This window comes from Neofelis nebulosa, chromosome 1 (assembly GCF_028018385.1).
Source record: "Neofelis nebulosa isolate mNeoNeb1 chromosome 1, mNeoNeb1.pri, whole genome shotgun sequence".
Lineage (NCBI taxonomy): Eukaryota > Metazoa > Chordata > Mammalia > Carnivora > Felidae > Neofelis > Neofelis nebulosa.
The window spans coordinates 158,981,269-159,000,431 of NC_080782.1; the positions used below are offsets into that span (position 1 = coordinate 158,981,269).

Here is a 19,163-nt window from a genome sequence, read left to right on the forward strand (position 1 = left end):
TAATGTCAATTTATACCAGCTTAACCTCAATAACACATGAAAACTCAGCTACTTTACAGCCCTGACCCCACCTTCTTTCAGTTGTTAATGTCACAAAATTACATCTTTATGCATCTTGTGTCCAAAAGCATAGATGAATAATTAGGTTTTTAAATATATCAGTCTCTTAACATAGAGAACCAAAAGTAGAGCTACAGACCAAAGTCATAACAGTACTAGCGTTCATAATTGTCTGTCTGCTTACTTTTACCGGAGATTATTTCTTCAGAAGGCTTTGAGTTACTTGTTCAGTGCCCTTTCATCTCAACCTGAAGGACCCCCTTCACTGCAGGGCCGGTCTAGTCATCAGGGCAAGGCTTTCAGCTTTGGTTGATCTGGGAATGTCTTCATTTCTTCCTCATTTTTGAAGGACAGTTTTCCCAAATGTAGGATTCTTGGTTCACAGCTTTTTTCCTTCAATGCTTTCAACACATCAACCCATGCCTTCTAGCCTCCAAGGTTTCTGATGAGAAATCTCCTCACAACCTTATCAGTGAAAATATGATGAAAAGCAATGTTCCTCTGAGCTTTATAGATGTTAATAATGAGCCTTATCGTGTTTTACACAACACAACGTTTCCTTATACGTTGTAGCACCATTTTGAGACCAGGAACTGAGTGTTTTAAGTGTAGACATTACGAGGTCTATACAAGCCAAAATTACAGTTTTCTAAACTTGAAGTGAAAAGGCCACTGAACCATCTTATAGATTTTGATTTCTAACAAAGTAAATATCAATCTTGAAAAGCCCACACAAACAAACAAAAAGCCCATTGGGGGTCTTTTTTTTTTTTATTGAGTAAAGGGGTTTTGGGAGTAAAAAGTGAGGAAACCACTGTGGTCTCAGACATCCCCAGCCATGATTGCATAATTGGACCCTTTCTTGCTGTGCCCTCACAAAGCCCCATGGTGAAGTCATGGCAAGACCTGTCTATATAAGACCCTGGCTCGGCTGGGTGTTTGGTCTTTACAGCCCAGGAAGCTTTGGTGACCTGTCGGCCTTTGACCCTAGCTAGTTTGATTTCGACTTCTCTTTTTTTCATTTTGTTTATTGTTTTTTTATTTTCATTTTTCTTTTTTCTCTACTCCTTTTCTCTCCCAATTTTTTTTGCCTTTTTCTGTTTTTACTTTTTTCTTTTTTTTTCTCCTTTTTTAGTTTTTCTTTTTCTCAATTTTTCTTCGTTTCCTCCCTTCATTTTCTTTGTGTGTGTGTGTGTGTGTGTGTGAGTGTGTGTGTGCACATGTGTGTGTGCGCGTGTGTGTTTTTCATTTGTTTTTTTTTTGTGTTAGCGTTTTAGTACAGTTAGTATAGTTCATATTGTTAGTATAGTTCATATTGTTAGTATAGTTCATGTTGTTAGTATAGTTCATAAGCATAGTATTGTTAGTATTTTGTAGGTTGGTATTGTTGGTTAGCATAGTCCGTGTAATTAGCATTATTTAGCGTTAGTATAGTTAGTTGGTCACCATGCTTCAGGGGCGTAAGGCCATTACCACTGGTGAGGAGGACTTCTGTATTTACGAGATCCCCGAGATCACCAGTGAGGGCAGCGTCCCCCCCAGGAAGCAGTCTGATGTGACGTTCATCAAGAAAACCCAGAAGGACCCCGCTGGCCTCCAGGGACTTTGTCGTGAAGCCCAGAATATGAAGACCTCAAGTCACCCAAGTGTTGTCAAGTCACTTGAGGTGATCAACACCAAGGAAACGTTGGTTCTCCTTTCAGAATACGTAAGCAGAGACAACCTGCGTGACGATTTTACGCACCATGGCCAAGTGACGGAGGAGGTTCCAGACACATTCTGCCGGCTGTTATCGGTGGTGGAGTACTGCCACCAACAAGGTATGATAGGCGGGTATCTGAAGCTGGAGACACTGCTTTTTGGCAAGAAGCTGAAGGTAAAACGCACGGGGGTTGGACTGAGCATCCAGTTTGCTGGCTACAAACTCCACACTTTCTGGGACAGCCCCCCTTATTCTGCCCCGCGACTCTTCCTGCAGCAAAGGGAGGACACCCCTTCTGCAAATGCTTGGAACCTGGGGGTGGTTTGGTACTGCTTGGCCACCGGGTTGGAGCCGTTTGAGGGGCAAGTCTTCTGGGACGCGGAACGAAATATCGAAAACAGGGAGCACAGTGCTCTGGTTTTCATGTCCCTGGAGAGTGAAAACATGTGGTACACGTTGACAACTATCCAGCCCACGATCAGCACACCAACCACAGTCCGCTGCTGGAGCTCCCTCGCAACCTGTTCCAGCACAGGCCTGTCCTCAGAGCGGAGTAGTCTGACCTCCGAAGGGACCAGCATAGGGACCACGATTAGCGGGCCCAGATGCAACTTGCCAGCCACAAACTCCGACACCAGCAGTGAATACAGGCAGCCAGGGAGGATGTCCCTAGAGCCAAAAAATCAGGTTCTCAAACCTCTCAATAAATTAAAAAATGTATTTAAAAAAAATAACAAAATACAACCCCAAAAAAATGCCAATAAATGAGAGCCATGAGAGCCACGTGTCCGTGCCTTTATTTTATTTTGTTTTTTAACTTTAAAGGAACTTAAATGTTTGTTCTGAAAGAGAAGGGACAGTGCGAGTGGGGGAGGGACAGAGAGAGAATCCCAAGTCTACTCTGTGCTATAAGCTCGGAGCCCGAGACGTGCGGCTCCAGCTCACAAAACTGTGAGATGGCGACCTGAGCAAGACCAAGAGTGGGACGCTTGAGCCACTGAGGCCCACCCAGGAGCCCTGTCCCTGCGTTTTAAGTGCAGGGAACGATGCTGAGCTCCAGGAAGCCCGGGGACATGGCACAGGAGATTGGCCAGGGCGACGGGTGGGACCAGATCCAGAACAGCTTCACAGGCTGGAGGAGTGTCGGTGGGCTAGTGACCTGCTGGATGTGGAGTTGTAGGAAGCACAAGGTGGAGGTGGTGAAGTTTTGGAGTGATGGGGGGTTCGTGGGTCTGGAGCCGATGGCCAAGGAAGAATTCGTGAAGAAGTCTTTGGTGCAAAAAGGTGATTGTATTAAAGCACGGGGACAGGTCCATGGGCAGGGAGAGCTGCACTGGCGTCGTGACGGGTAGCTCATTATATACCCTCAGGTTGGGAGGGGGTTAGGGAGAGAGCCAGACTTACTCTAGGACTCAAGGTTCCAGGACCTTGAGGGGCTAGCTGTTGCCAGGAAAACGCCATTTCTTGCCGTTTAATGAAACCTCAGCCATGAGACCCTTTAGATGGATCTGGGCAGGCCATAAGCGTGGAGGATGATTGCCAGCATATATGTTGCGGGGGTTGAGATGAAGTAGATTTGCAGGGTCCTCGAGGTTGGGATCATGTGAAGCTAAGGTTCTCTTTTGCCCCCACCAAAATGTCATACTGTCAGGCAGCTGAGCTCCTAGAGGGAGGTCACTCTGCCTGATTCATGGACTTGTGAATGGGCTGCAGGCAGTAAGGGAATTTAAGTTTTCATTTGCCTTAGTTTCCCACATGACCACGGCAAGCATTTAAACCCCTTTCTTTTGTTCTTGGGGAGCCAGGAGTGTCCAAGGACTAACACACACATTCCACCTGGGAGGGACGGTGCCAGCCTGGATTTAGCCCTGAGCCTGCCTTATGCTCCCTCATCATATCCCCCTGCCCCCTGAGCAGTTTTGACCCTGGAATCTTTAGGGTTGCTGCAGGCGGAAGGTCTCATCTTCTGTAGCTTCTTTCTGCTGAGCAAGGGCATAGAGTTGTCCCCACCTATCTCGGTCAATATGGGTCAGTCAGGGAACATAGAGGGGAGTTATAAAAGGCAGAGGCAGCTGAATCCACCGTGGGCAATGTGTATGAACCTCCTTGAGTAAAAAGGATCGTGTGTTGGCTTGAAGTGATTGCAGTGATGGAGTCTTGGTACCAGGCAGAGAGACATGGGAGAAAAAGCAGAACAGAATGAGAACCACTAGAAAGATCAGCCCAAGTGGAAGTCCTTTGGTAGCTGACGCACCTCCTCCAGTCCAGTTTAACCAATCATTACAGGAAAGGGATTGTTTAAAGTGCCAAGTTGGAGTACTCATGTCAGTGAGAAATCCAGAAATGTTTCTGTGGTCATCTGGAATGTACACACTGCATTTTGTTTTGATGAGAGTACAAGTTACACCTTGTGCAGCAGTTAGCACATAGGCCGTTCTATTTTGTAGAACTGTTTTCTGCATTCGAGTTATGTTCATATTTAACAGTATAATGGTATGTTGAGAGTCATTTAAGTCCTTAACTGTGTAACAGGTGATGTATGTACAGCCATCCTGTAGACTCTGTTTGGTTCAGTAAGCAATCAGCTAATTAATCAGAGGTACTCTTCTGGAACCGAGAAAAACAGGGGTGACTGGTTAGAGCAAATCACAAACTTAGTGTTTCCCAGTGCTGCCAGTGAGATGTTAGATGTCGGGCGGGAAGCATCCTCAGAGGAGAGTGGGAAGAGGCAGCAGGAATGAGGTTGGTCTTTCTGGTTTGTACCTCAAATGTCTGTGGTGGTCCTTTTGAATGGCCCATTGTAAGAAGGACTTGTTAGTAGAACTTGGGGAAAGAGAATGAAAAAGAAAGAATGAAAAAGAAAGTTGCCATCATCATAAGAGGTGTGAACAAGTGTTCCACAGGTTCACAGGAAGAAGAAGGCACATTCGTGTGCTCATGGATTTCCTGCGAAAGGGGGTACAGGTTTCATTTAGATACGGGAGCCCGTGAAAAATGCCCCTGTAACTTGACTGCAGCCCTTTTATTTTGGAGTCAAATCCCCTGTTGTATTCGACTTTCCATCCTTTGAATAAACCAGGTCTTTTGGGTTTCTATGGGGTAGGTTTCTAGTAACTGTCAGATCAGGTTTAGGAGGGACATGTTTGCATGCTTAGAGATTTATGAATTAACCCAGCCTCAAGTGAAGGATGAATAAACCACTAGCCTCTTTGTCTATTGATAGGTGAATCCATCCCATCTTCCAGTCATTTAAATCATATACCCATGGGGTTATTATTCCCGCAGAATAACAAGCAAGAAGATTGTCCATACCTGTGCTACTGTGACAAAGTTTACCTCGAGTTGTCTAGCTTAGGCAAACAACAAACTTTTAAAGACAATCATAACTAGGATTTACCATCCCTAACGATGCGTTCTTGAAACATAGTTTGTCTCTGTAAAAACCCTCATTTCCAGAGATGGCCAAATCGAGACTAATTCGCTCGTAGGACAAGTCCAGCTTTAACAACCTTGGCCCAATTGTTTCCATAAGTTCAGCAAGAATAGCGATGGATCATAAGGATCTTTTCAAGTCTGCTCTGCCAGAACCTTTTATCAGGAATCTCCAGACTGAACTTTTTGTAGCCTCTCCGGGCCAGAGGCCACAGTTACTTGCCACAGTTACTTGTGTCAGACAGGCCTGCAGTATCTGTGGAATTGGGCGAATTCCTCTTCACGAAGTCCCCGAGATATCCTGAGGTTCCTGCACCTGCCAGGAAGTGACATTCTTGACTCACCTGGGGAGGCTACTGGGAACTCTGGAAGCAAGGTATCGGGTCAACATTTCCAAGGGGCTGTATGGCTCCATGTTTCCCAAAGTCAACCTTGGTCCCTTGGAGCTACACGCTCACACCTCTGAGTCTGTGCATGGCTCTCAAATAGGACGTCCCAGTCAAAGCCTTGGTAAAAATAACCAGTATTTCCAATGGTGTCCCATTCCAAGGACTTAACGCAAATGAGTACGATTGTCACGAGAGAAAGGATACTCACTGGGAGTGTGTGAATGTCAGAGGGTTTAGGTAGAGAGAAAAGATAAATCCTTCCGCTCCCAAAGGAATGCTTGATGACATTTCTGTAGATCATAGCTATCTTAAGAGGAAGTTTCCTTCACCAGAAAGAGCAAACATCGGAAAACCAGCAGTGTCTCTGACAAGAGTCCCAAAACTCTGATCTTCCTCAGTTCGTTCAGTCCCACGTTCCCAACTCTTGTTCAGTTTGATTGCGTCTTTTTCATTCTGAACTCTGGACATTCTTACCCGTTTTCATGTTCATCTTAAAGACATCAAATACCCGTGTTTGTCCACAGAGCCCTTTTTCCGAATTGAGAGGTCCTTAAGGATGCAGCTGACGAGGAAACTCAGTTATTTCTGCGACACATAACACTTCAATAATCGGACTATCAACTGACGACCTTATGCCAAAACACTGAAAACTTTAGGAATCGCGTGTAGAGTGGGGGTAGTTGCAACATTTACCCGTGCAGTACAGCCCAAGGTTTACCATCATTTGATAGAGCTTTTCTGAGTAACTTAACATACCAAATGAAAAGGCCTACCTGGTCAGAAAGACTTCATTTACAATTGAAATCTTGGGAAAGTCTGCTAAAACCTTAGAAGGTTATGAAGCCTGTCCCAAATAGGATTGCAGGTCATTACAAACCTTACAACTTTATTTATTCAACCAAGGTTGAAGGTGGCAATGAGAGATCCTACAGGCAAACGTGTAGCATCATAGAGCTGTTAGCAAAGCCTAGCTCCTTTACCAAGGACACATTTTCACTTGAGGTCATCAGAGACCTGATCTTTAGAAAGCTTTGGTTCTCCTGGCAGACAACTGAGAAAATGAACCTTGTTTCCCAAGCAGACAAACCTTATGTTTAGGAATCAATGCTTGAGCACTTGGTCCTATTTGGAAAAAAAAAAAACACCTAGATGTCCAATGAACTTCATCTCCTTTGTCATGCAGACTTGAAAGAAAACTTTAAAGTTTCAGGTTACTGAGGCGCCTGGGTGGCTCAGTGGGTTGAGCTTCGGACTTGGGCTCAGGGCATGACCTCCCGGTCCGTGAGTTCGAGCCTCATGTCAGGCTCTGCGCTGACAGCTCGGAGCCCGGAGCCTGCTTCGGACTCTGTGCCTCCCTCTCTCTCTAGCCCTCCCCCGTTTGCTCTCTTTCAAAAGTGCATAAATGTTAAAAAAAAACAAAAACAAAAAAACAGCAACAACGAAACCTTAAAGTTTCATGTTACCAAAGACTTTGAAAGCTATCTTAACCTGTGACAACTTTGAACCAGGCACAACTAACCATTATTTTAAGTCATCTTTGTGCTAACAAATTGCAACCGAGATAAAATGAGCTTCTCTGACGTTTGGTAAACCTTGGTAGAAAAAACGTTTTCTATTTAATGCTGATAAGTCTAAAGACAGGTCCGCCAAACTTAGGTGAGTTTCAACACTGAATTGTTTCACCTGCGTCCACTTAAAAAAAGAAAATCCGTTTGTTCTCCCGGGATGCCAGTGGGGAGGGATCTGGGGCGGGTGGTCCCAGGGGTGCTCTGGGCTCCTTGACCTGGAGGGTAGGAGAAGGAGCCGGCGGGGCCCGAGGCACTGAGGATGGGATAGGAACCAGGTACTCAGGCCACACCCAAGGTGGTGCAGAAACAGGAGGAGGGGGAGGGGAAGGCAGAAGAGGTGAGGTGCCAGCAGAAGGCAGACAAGGACAATTTCCTGGTTCCAACCTCATCAGCTCTGTCAGAGGCACAGATGCCATGTTTTCTGTTCCCCCAAAGTGGAAATGGGCGATCTGGGTCAGGCCAGAGAAGAGGGGAAAACAAATGGAGTTTTAGCAGCTGCTCGGGAATATTCCTTCAAGTCCCCATCCCAAGGAAGACTAAGCACACGTGGCTCTAATCATAGCTGTGAAGCCGGGAAATAAATGAGGGAGAAGCCCTCACATCTAGTAGGAGGAGGAACAGAGAGAAAGGGTCCGCGTCCCCTTTGTCAGGGATGGCCTGTGTTTCCTCCCTTAACCTGGGTTCTCTTAGGAGGAAGGAGGCCTGTTGAGACAATTATCATCCGGTATATCAGGAGGGAGTTTCCTGACCTGGTTCCTGAGCACGTTCCCCAAGGGGCCCCAGGGTCCGGGTAGCCATGAAGGCCTGGAGGTGGGTACCTCTGTCCGTTTACTAAGGCCACACAGTGTTATAGGATCAGTCCTTTCTGCATTTTGCAAGCCCAGTTGTTGCCAGTGGGTTACAAAGGCATCCCAAGGGAGAATCTTTGGAGACTGAGGAGAAGCCCCCATGCTCCTCCCAGAGAGAAAAGTCGAAAGAAAAGAGAGAGAGGCTCCGTTGCCGCTGACCGTGCCCCCGACTCCTGGGTGGCACCCCATGCACACGGTATGTCAGAGCTTCCTGGTGCCCCAGGCGTCCCTCGAATAAAATCTCCATGGCCACCAACTGGCCGGCTAAGGGCTCCTGAAGGAGGGATGCTAGCATCCCCCCACTTCCCCATTGCATTCTAGACTGCAGACGGGAGCCTGGCGAATGGACCGAAATACCTTACCCCGAAGGCCGTGCCTGAAAAGGGCCCTGATGGTCATGTCCTGATTCCCTGGTCTTTGAAGAGCGTTCCACAGAGGCCAGGCTCCAGGTTCTTGAAGAACCTGCTGTTTGTAACCCACGGAAAACACTAGAAAAGTTTCACAAGGGGGAATCAATTGCCCAGTTTTGTAATTTCAGTAGTAGTTAGTAGAGGACATTGACAGAAAGCAGCACAGGTGGAAATCCATCATGGTCCAAGTGACAGTCCCACCCATAGAGTCTTCACAAGCAACTCCCCTAGGGAACGGTCCCCAGTTGGGTTTTAATTCACTCAGGTACTGGTTCCTGCCGTCTCCCAGTGGAGCTGTTGCGGCCAGAGGTGGCTAGTCCAGAGTGGTGGAGGGGATCGCATTAGACCCCTGACGAGGAAACCTCACTTGGCAGTGTTAGGCTTCGTGGCTTAGGTGGCTGTCCCGTGCCCTACGCAGACAACGTTGTCTAAGGACAGGAGTGAAGACAGGACATCAAGTTTCTGGATCTCATTACCATCCCGGCCAGGGTCCCAACTTGCAGCCAAAGGGCAGGCGCTCTCCTCCCCACAGAGTGGCCGGGGCTAGAGGGTGGCAGCCTGCTCAATCGACAGGAGAGTGTTCCCGTAAGACCACACTCCCCGAAAAGCCCCTGAAATGAGAGTAAAGGAGGAAAAGAGAAAAGTAGAAGCTTGCAGGATGATTGCCAGCTTCTATCTTGGGGGACTTGAGAGAAAGGAAGCAGACTTCCTCGAAGGAAGGATCCTCGAGGATCCTCGAGGTTGGGATCATGTGAAGCTAAGGTTCTCTTTTGTCCCCCACCAAAATGTCATTCTCGGGGCAGCTGAGCTCCCCCAGGGAGGCTGCTCTGCCTGTTTCAAGGACTTGTCAATGGGCTGTAGGCAGTAAGGGGATTTATTTTCCACTGGCCTTACTTTCCACACATCACCATGGCAAGCCCATAAACCCCTTTCCTTTCTTCTTGGGTAGCCAGGACTGTCTGGGGTTATCAAACATATTCCAACCAGGGGGGCGGGAGGGGTGCAGTACCGGCCTGTATTTTGCCCTCAGCCTTCCTTATGCTCCCTCATCACAGGGCACACCATCATGGTAAGGCCCTCCCGTTTTGCCGACTCCCACAGCCACAGTCCTTCCCCAAACCAGGAGGTACAACAGGTCAGTGGCAGGACAAAAGACTGCCGGTGAGCCCGCTATACCTGCCGAACCCTTCAAAGAGAAACCGAGGCCCGAAGGGCACCAGGAGACAGAGCACAAGGAAAAAGTGCCAGGCAGTCTCCCAGCCAGCCTAGAGTCCAGGATCCCCAAAGGGAGCCCAGCCCCCTAGCGGAGCCCTGGAGCCTTCTCCTCCAGCTCCAGTTCAGCCCCGCCCCCCCCCCCCACTGGAGCTCGGGCACATCATCTGGCAGCAACACCCCCAGCACTAAGCTGAGCCCCAGAGGGAACCGACGGGACCCAGCCTCTGTCATGGGGAACAAGGTCCACCGCCAGTAGTGAATACCGGGACCCATGGACAATGACCCCAGGATCCCGATTTGGTAACACGAGCCAAAAGGGACCGGTACGAAGGTTATTCAGATTCTTAGTAACAGCGTTTTGCTATGTGACACCTACAAAAGGGAATAAAATCGTACCCCTTTGACCTTTATAAATATCATCAAATAACACCATTTGAAACCTACACTGAAGGAAGTCAGGAAGCTGCACCGAAGGAAGCAGCTGAGCCACAGTCCATGTCTTTATTTTGTTCTTTCACTTTACCTGGGTTTTATTGTATTTGATTATTCTTTTTATCTGTTTATATTGGTTTAATCCATGCCCATTGTACTTTACAAAGTGAAAAGACAAGTACCTTTGTATACCATATACAGACACAGCGTCGCACAGTGGGGCCCAGGGGTGGGGCAGAGGAGACCACTTTCCCTGGGAACAGAAGTTCTAATGCCAGGAATGGATCTGGGTAGAAGGCTGGGCAGCCAGCCATGCCAGCCCCTGCTTAGGTCAATTCCCATTTCCTGGGTCTCCCCTCTCCCCCCAACTCCTAAAAAAGAGCCCCAGAGATAAGACCAAGGACGGGATCCTGTCCCATTGGGCGAGTGCCCACGTCAAGAGAAGAAATATACACCCCTGAACACATAGCACGTGGGAAGGGATACCGTTTCAAAAAACTTAAATGAATATTTACTTAGAGAGGGACAGTGCGAGTAGGGGAGGGACAGAGGGAGAATCCCAAGTCTACTCTGTGCTATCAGCTCGGAGCCCGACGCGGGGCTCCAGCTCACAAAACTGTGAGATGGCGACCTGAGCAAGACCAAGAGTGGGACGCTTGAGCCACTGAGGCCCACCCGGGAGCCCCGACCCTGCGTTTTAAGTGCAGGGAACGATGCTGAGCTCCAGGAAGCCCGGGGACATGGCACAGGAGATTGGTCAGGGCGATGGGTGGGACCAGATCCAGAACAGCTTCACAGGCTGGAGGAGTGTCGGTGGGATAGTGACCTGCTGGATGTGGAGTTGTAGGAAGCACAAGGTGGAGGGCCACACCATCATGGTGAGGCCCTTCCTTTTTGCTGACTCCATGAGCCACAGCCCTTCCCCAATCCAAGTTCCAGCCATCTGGGGCGTGGGGGGGGGGGTCTTTTGGGAGGCGCCAGGACAAATACCGAGCAGGGAATGCAACTATATTCTAGTATTTGCGACCCTCAAATGAGAAAACCTTTGGAGGAAATTGATGAGCGTCCACCCAAGCAAGAGAGCAGAGTTCAAAGCCGTTATGAAGGACCGATGGGAAAATATAGGGCAGGAGGAAGGACTCAGTCCTTATGTGGAGCCAGGCCATGACACCGAGGACCCCCGGCTGCCTCAGGTAATGACAGAGCAGAAGGCAAAATGTCCAGGCAGTCTCCCACCAGCCTAGAGCCCAGCCCTCTCCCGGAGCCTCATTCCAGCCTTCTGCAGCTCCAGCATATTCTCAAAGCAGAGCCTTTTGACTTCTGTAGGAACCAGCATCATGAGAACCATTAGCCCGGCCAGGTGTGACCCATTCACCACAGACTCAGACACGCACGGCGAACGCTGGGAGCCAGGGAGCACGTCCCTAGAGCCAGAAAACCGCTGTGTAGAAACTGCATACAGATTGAAAAAGAAGATTTTTCAAAACAGTAAAGTAAAATAAAACCCAAATGAGAGAGCCACGGCTCCATGCCTCCATTTTATTTTGTTTTGTTTTGTTTCATTTTCGAAGTTTAAAGCAACTTCAATAAATACCTGTTTTGAAGGAGAGGGACAGGACGAGTGCTGGAGGGGCAGAGAGAGAACCCAAGCAGCCTCTGTGCTATCAGCTCAGAGCCCGATGTGGGGCTCCAACTCACAAAACTGTGAGATCACGACCTGAGCAAAACCACGTGTGGGATGCCGAGGGACTGAGGCCCACCCAGGTTCCCCGTCCCTGCATTTTAAGTGCAGCGAAAGATGCTGAGCTCCAGGAAGCCCCGGGACAGGTGCAGGACACTGGCCAGGAATCGGACCCAAACCCACGCAGGTGTGTGTGATGCAACGTGCGCGCACCGTGTGGACACAGTGGCCTGGGCAAGCAGATACGGTCCCGTGGACAACGGGAATGTGCACACCCCTCAGAGTTCTCTGCAGTGGATTCCCATCAAGAGGGTATCTCGTGTCCGCGGCCTACAAGAGGAGAGGCCACCCTAGCTGCGGGTCTGTCCTTCTGTCCCCAGCTGGGTGAAGCTTTAGAGACTGGGCTGCTTTTCCTGAGGCATCTCTCTCCTCCCCTGCTCTTGTGTTTTTTGTGTGGGGAGGAGGGAGGCCGTTATTCCAAATCTTGTAATGAAGTTGATGCCGCAGAAAGGTGTATCACAGATACTCTGTTTGCATCCTCGCCGCACAGAATTGGGGCCGCGCATGTCCCGGTCGGAGGAGTGTGGAGTGATGCAGTCCTAGGGAATTCACCAGAACAACTAAATGGAAAAATCACCTAAGGGACTTGTCGTGGGAGTATTGCAGGGCAGAAATGCAGACCTTGGAGGCGCCTGGGTGGCTCAGTCGGTGAATGGCCGACTTCGGCTCAGGTCACGATCTTGCAGTTCCTGGGTCCGAGTTCCTCATCAGGCCCTGTGCTGACGGCTTGGAGCCCGGAGCCTGCTTCAGATCCTGTGTCTCCCTCTCTCTCTGCCCCTCCCCAGCTCTCACTCTGTCTCTGTCTCTCTCAAAAATAAAGAAATGTTATAACAAAATTTTTTTTTTACAGAAATGTAGAGATTGTGGGGCGCCTGGGTGGCTCAGTTGTTTAGGTGTCCCAATTTAGCTCAGGTCGTGACTTGCAGTTTGTGGGTTTGAGCCCCGCGTCGGGCTCTGTGCTGACAGCTCGGACCCTGGAGCCTGCTTCGGATTCTGTCTCTTCCCCCTCTCTCTGTCCCTCCCGTGCTCATGCTCTGTCTCTCTCTGTCTCTCAGAAATAAATAAACACTAAAAATTAAAAAAAAAAAAAAAGAAAGCAATGTAGAGATTGTATCCTACCTTCCTACACTAACATTGCCCCACATTTTCAGAAGGGCCAAGGGGAACATTTAGGTCCTGTGGCCTATGTTGCTTATGACCAAGAGTTCACAACAGGGTAACAAAGTCCTGAGAACCAGCCTGTGTGGGAGTGGAAATGGCGTGGGGTGGGCCCCCAAAGTAGCTTAGGGGTCCCAAACGTTGCAGCTGAGTCTCCACTGTAATGCAGGAGTCTAGCTTTTCCATGTCCCGCATGGGGAGGGATCCCCCCCGCCCCCCACCACAGGAACCTGGAGGGTTTTCACACCAAAGGAAGCTGTGCACATACAGGACAGAGGTGGGGGAGGCAGGCAAGGGTGGGCGTTTGGAGCAGCACCCCTTATTTCCGGGACCACGCCCACTAGTGCATTTTGCTCTGCATCCCCAGACTTGAATGTCCCCTAGCTCAGGGCCTGGGAAGCAGTCTGCTGGGAGCATGGGATGCTCCACCAATGAGACTTTCTCCTGTGAGCTCAGGGCCCCTGGCTGCCTCTGGTCTCCTTAGTCCAAGCGGGTTTTCGGGGACAGTCTTCATGTTCTAAAGAGTGGGGACCAACGTGACCACTTCCGCGACTCAAGACACCTTTGGCTGCAGGTGCACAGTGGGCTCTGGCTGGGGAGCTTCAGAGACAGTCATTGCGTCCCTCAGCGATTTGACACCCCTGGTGGGTTCTCACCTGCTTCCTGAATTATGAAATTACTTCATGCAGCTTGTGTGATGAACAGTCTCTCGTAAAACATGAACTCAGGGTAGAGAGTGGTCAGTGCCGAGAGAGGACATTAAAGGGGATGTGGCAGACGTGTCCATGTGGCTCCCGGTGGCATTATCCACTACTCGGAGTAACCAGACACCGGACTTTGAACTGCGCGTGTGGCCGCCCAAGACCCTAGGGTTCCCGGCATCGTCTGCGGCAGGGCCGGTTGAGTGACCAGACTCTCCCCACTGGATGGGACGGGAAGCGATTTGTCCTTCTGGGGTGTCTCCTAGCAGAGAACCAGGCCCTTTCTGCTTCTCTCCCTGTCCTGCTGCTGGGAACGCAAACTCCCACCCTGGCCCCAGGGCGGCTCCTCTGGGATGACAGGGCTTTGGGGAGAGGAGCTTCCTGGGGCAGCCCTGCCAGGCCAGCCCTGGACCGTCTGCCTGTAGACCGAGCCGGAGAGAGATGCAAACTCATGCGGGGCACCTCCGTGACAGCAGCTGAAGCTTGTCGTAACCAGGACAGCAGTCTTGGGGCAGGCTTTTCCGTGTGCTTCCTTTGGGGCAGGCTGCTCCCAGAACCAAAGCCCTCCGAAATTCTCGGCCCTTCCTTCCGTGGGGTGAACAGCCAAGCTCGGCTCTAGCCCTCCCCTCTTCAGGGGCTTCCCTGGAAATACAAGAGGCTCCACGCTCCCAACGTAAGGAGTCCACCTCGTATCTTCAGGGACTTCATCCTCTTCCCTCCCACACGGTGCATTCCCACCCTCCGCCAGAGAGGTAGCTGGCTTTGAAATAGGCTGTGCTGACTCTCGCCCCGCTAATAGCTGCGGATTCTAATTAAATAACTCCGGGAACAGGCCATCTCGCGCACGGTGTGACTTGATTATTGCTCGAAAGATGAGTTTGGAGCTGACAAGTTCCCTGCGAAGCTGACAAGCCTAAAAGCTGAATTTGACGAACCGACCAAACAGCAAGCACGGTAGGAAGGTGGAGTCCAGGACTTGAGGACGACTGGGCCTGAGCTCTCAGTCTGGGGAGACAGATACCGAGGACTTCACAGGTGCCTGGTCTGCTCAGGGTCATTTCCTATATGCCCTCCGCTCTTACGGAACCTGCATCTTATGGGGGGGAAGGACTTCTAATAACATTAACTTTGCTGAAGATGTCATGACAACGTATACAGTCCATTTGTTTGTTACTCTTAATTGTCTGCAAAGGGTCTGGTAGTGCCGCTTTAAAATAAAGTGTATCTAGAGAAAATCTGAGGTTCAGTAAGGCCTACAGATCAGGAGACGATGCCTTTGAGAAGAGTTTGTTACTCACGGTTCCCAGGAGGAAGGGGCACGCCACACCGTGCAGGGCCACGTGAAGAAACCCCAGGAGGAGGGACAATTGTGACAGGCGCCTTCCTTGTGGTTTCTGCAGGAGGCAACAAGCAAGGCAGGTGACACGCTTAGGATTGGCTAGTGTGGATAATTTCAGGACCCTGGGGCCTGGGTGGGGGCTGTCCCGAATGATCTGGTACCTGGCCCGGGGGTGATGACGCCAGGTAGACAGTGGCCCGGGGTCGGAGAGTCTGACAGCCTGAAAGGAGGTGGGGGGGTGTGGGCTCTGCGTTGGTCATTTCTATTTGGCGAGTGGGGCCCTAGAAGGAGGATTCTTCCTGGGGGTGGGAGGGGGTGGTGACAAGCCAGAGAGGTCAAGTCAAAGTGACTCAGCACGCGACCTGTCAGGCAGACAGATGCACGCACACCGGCCTCATCTTACATGTCACCTTCTCGGAGGAACCATCCCCGCCTACCCAACCCCCAGTCACAGCGTCCCCCACCCCTAGTCTCCCTTGCCATTACCAACTTCATCCCTTCGGGGCATTCAGGGCTCCACCCCTGCTCGAGCACCCAGGCACGGCTCCCCCATCTGGAGAAAGAGTCCTCATGCACAAGGGCACCAGGTCCTGTGCAATCTCTTCTCCCATGATTGTTCCCCCACGCCCCAGCCGTGGCTGGCCCCCAGCCTCCTCCAGCCCCACCCTGGCGCTTCTGAGCCTCCTGACTCCTGCCTTTCCTCTGACACGCATGCCCCTTCTAACACAGTGTGCTCACTGTCTGCCCTCCACAGTGTCTTTGCCTCAGGAGCAGGGCACAGAGGTATCTGGGGGTTGTTGTTTGTTTGTTTGTTTTGTCTCATTCATTGCTGTGTCTACACCTAGGTCGGTGCCAGGCACACGTAGGGGGTCAAAAGGTGAATAAACAGCCCTCAGCACTACCCAGGACATTCTGGTTTGTGGTCTACAACATTCACTCACCTGGGGCACATTCACTGAGGCCCTCGCATGCCAGGCTGGTTCCAGACACCAGGGCACAGTGGCGGCTCAAGCCAGCAGGGGTCTCCATTCTCATGTAGCCAACGGTCTAGTGGGAGAGACGAAAAAAACAGAAGTGACGTGTACGCAAAGTCAGGTGGCGGCATATAGAGTGGAGAAAAATAAAATCAGGAAGGATGTTGGACGCAGTTCCTAAAGGTGTTTCGGGAGCAAGTGATGCACTGGGCAGAGTTCCAGGTTGCGAGAAGAGCAAGTGCAAAGGCCCTGAGGCTGCAGCGGGATGCCCGTGTCTTAATTATTAGTGTGGAATCTTAGCTTTGTCTCGAGTCTGTATTTTGTGCGTTCGGTACTCCTTGGTTTCACCTTTCTAGCTAATTAACCCGAGTCTGCGTTATCAATCTGTTGAACTCAGCCAACCCCAGGGGGCAGGTACAAGTACACGTGGGGATACTGAGACCACCCTGGGGGATGTTGCTAGGAATGATGAGCAGTGTCCCGGAGCAGAAGACAGAGCAGGGCTCCCATGCAGCCAGCTCAGGCTAGGTGTGGCAGCGAGAGGGCCATAAGGACAGGTGTGTGGCAGTTATCACACTACAGCTCTCCCACTCAGGGTGCCTTGCGTTTCCACCCGGGCCTGGGCTGGCTGCTCCTTCTTGCTCTCTGTTGGATGGGCACCCATTTGTTCATTCGTTCATTCATTCATTCACTTACTCATTCATCATGTATTCCCATTGCTTCCCTGTGGCCAGATGATGGCTCATCCTGGGAGACCCTCCTCCTCGAAGCCCTTCTTGATTCCCACCGCCTTCCACAGCCCCCTCTGGCCTCACCGAGACCCCTCCGGCACAGGGCTGTGATCACCCTGGTTCCTCTCCAGTCCGTGAGCTCTCTAAGGGCTCTGGGCCAGGTGCAGAAACGGGCTGAGAAAAATGTGACGATAGATAGAATACTGAATAGACACAGGCCACCTGTGGGTCAAGCCCACCTCCTCCCTCTCTCTAGGACCAGAAGGGCTCCATCATTAATAGGAGCCGAGGGACCTTCTCTTACTCCCGTGCTCATTTACACCATTAAGAGTCTGGATTTTTTTTTCCAATTTTAATTTATTTTAAACTTTGAGGACATGTCAGAATGGTACCTCTCGGTAATGAGAAACTAATTATCACTTCAAGGGCGGGAATCCATCTGTTGTGTCTGAGCCAAGACAGGACAGTGTGGAAGCTCAGGACGCTGAGGAGACGGCTAGGGGGCCGGGCCTCAGGGCAGGAGACAGATGGAGACGTGGAGACAGGGCTGCCAGGACGTGGGTGGAGCCGGGAGGAGGGGGGAATCTGGGGGCTTCCACACATGGGGGCGAGTGCGCCCAGCGTCACCTTCTGTCCCACCCCGCTGCTCCTGCCTTAGCATGCGAGCCCTGTCGCCCCCATTGCATCCCACCCCTGGGCCTTTGCACAAGCTGGGTCCTCAGCACCTAGCAAAGCCCCTCCCCCTTCAGGACTCTGCTCTTCCGACCCTGCCTGCCCACTGCCCACCCCCCGCCCTGACACACTCACCCCATCTATACTCAAATCACCTGATTGTAACTGCCTGATGACCAGTCTCCTGGGGACATGGTCTGCTTTTTGAGGGGCAGCTTTATAGACTGGCAGACTGAGGTTCTAACCCCTATTAGTGTGCATGACCTCGGGCAAGCCCCTTGTCTCCCTGCAAGTGGGCCTGGCCACAGCCACCTCACAGGATGCTGTGCTATACATGAGCACATGTGCCATACATGAGCTATACATGCCAGAACTGGAGCGCTGGGCCGGGCGTCTGCTGCTGTGTGCCCTCAGTGTTGACCTTGGGACCACAGACACCCTCTGGCTGGGGTCTGCAAATGACTGATGGAGGGCCGTATGAGGGACTGTTAGGGTGGATCTTGGGAAGTCAGAAGCCGTGGCATACCTTGGGGACACTTCCCAGAGCCCTTGTTCCCAACTCCTGGCCCACCTCCTCCCCTTCTCAGCTGCTTCTGCAGGGCCGGCCTTGAGGGCTACCTTCTCAGCCCATTGAGACCCCTGGCCAGGGACTGGGGCAGGCTGACATGGCTGTGGTTCATGCCCAGATGAGGAAGTGAAGCTCCATGAGGCAGCAGGGAGGACAGCAGACTCAGATGACTCCAGGGGCCGAGTCTGGAGAGGCAGGGGGAGCTTAGGGAGCAGTGGGGACTGTGGAGGGGGACAAGCTCTGTCCACAGGATGGCTCCAGCTCAGCCCCAGAAGAGAGAGGTCCGGAGGGAATGTCCCCCAAGCGTCTGGATCTTCTTTTTCTGTTTATATTTATTTTTTTGACTTTATATGCAAGTTAGTTAGCATATAGTGCAACAATATAGATTCCTTAATGCCCCTTACACATTTAGCCCATCCCCCCTCCCACAACCCCTCCAGTAACCCTCTGTTTGTTCTCCAGGTGTAAGAGTCTCTTATGTTTTGTCTCTCTCCCTGTATTTATATTATTTTTGCTTCCCTTCCCTCTGTTTTGTATCTGAAAGTCCTCATAGGAGTGAAGTTATAGGAATTTGTCTTTCTCTGACTGACTAACTTCACTTAGCATAATACCCTCTAGTTCCATCCACGTAGTTGCAAATGGCAAGATTTCATTCTTTTTGATTGCCGAGTAATACTCCATTGTATATATATACCACATCTTTATCCATTCATCCAGAGATGGACATTTGGGCTCTTTCCATACTTTGGCTATTGTCGGCAGTGCTGCTGTAAACATTGGCGTGCATGTGTCCCTTCAGAACAGCATACCTGTATCCCTTGGATAAATATCTAGTAGTGCAATGGCTGGGTCGTAGGGTAGTTCTATTTTTAATTTTTTGAGGAAACTCCATACTGTTTTCCAGAGTGGCTGCAGCAACTTGCATTGCCACCAACAATGCAAAAGAGATCCTCTTTCTCCGCATCCTCGCCAACATCTGTTGTTGCCTGAGTTGTTAAGGTTAGCCATTCTGACAGGTATATACAAGGTGTTCTCTCATTGTGGTTTTGATTTGTATTCCCCTGATGATGAGTGATGTTGAGCATTTTATCATGTTTCTGTTGGCCATCTGGATGTCTTCTTTGGAGAAGTGTCTATTCATGTCTTTTGCCCATTTCTTCACTGGATTGTTTGATTTTTGGGTGTTGAGTTGGATAAGTTCTTTATAGGTTTTGGATACTAAC

General features: G+C 50.5%; 1 protein-coding gene across 1 annotated transcript in view; it reads left to right on the top strand.

The window, feature by feature from the left end:
* Positions 1-934: 934 nt before the first annotated feature.
* Positions 935-19,163, top strand: part of LOC131518876 (serine/threonine-protein kinase MARK2-like) — a 50,565-nt gene continuing 32,336 nt past the window's right edge. Inside the window, exon 1 of the mRNA XM_058741351.1 lies at positions 935-1,395. The gene's annotated coding sequence lies outside the window, so the exon portion shown is untranslated. The remainder of the gene's footprint in view (positions 1,396-19,163) is intronic.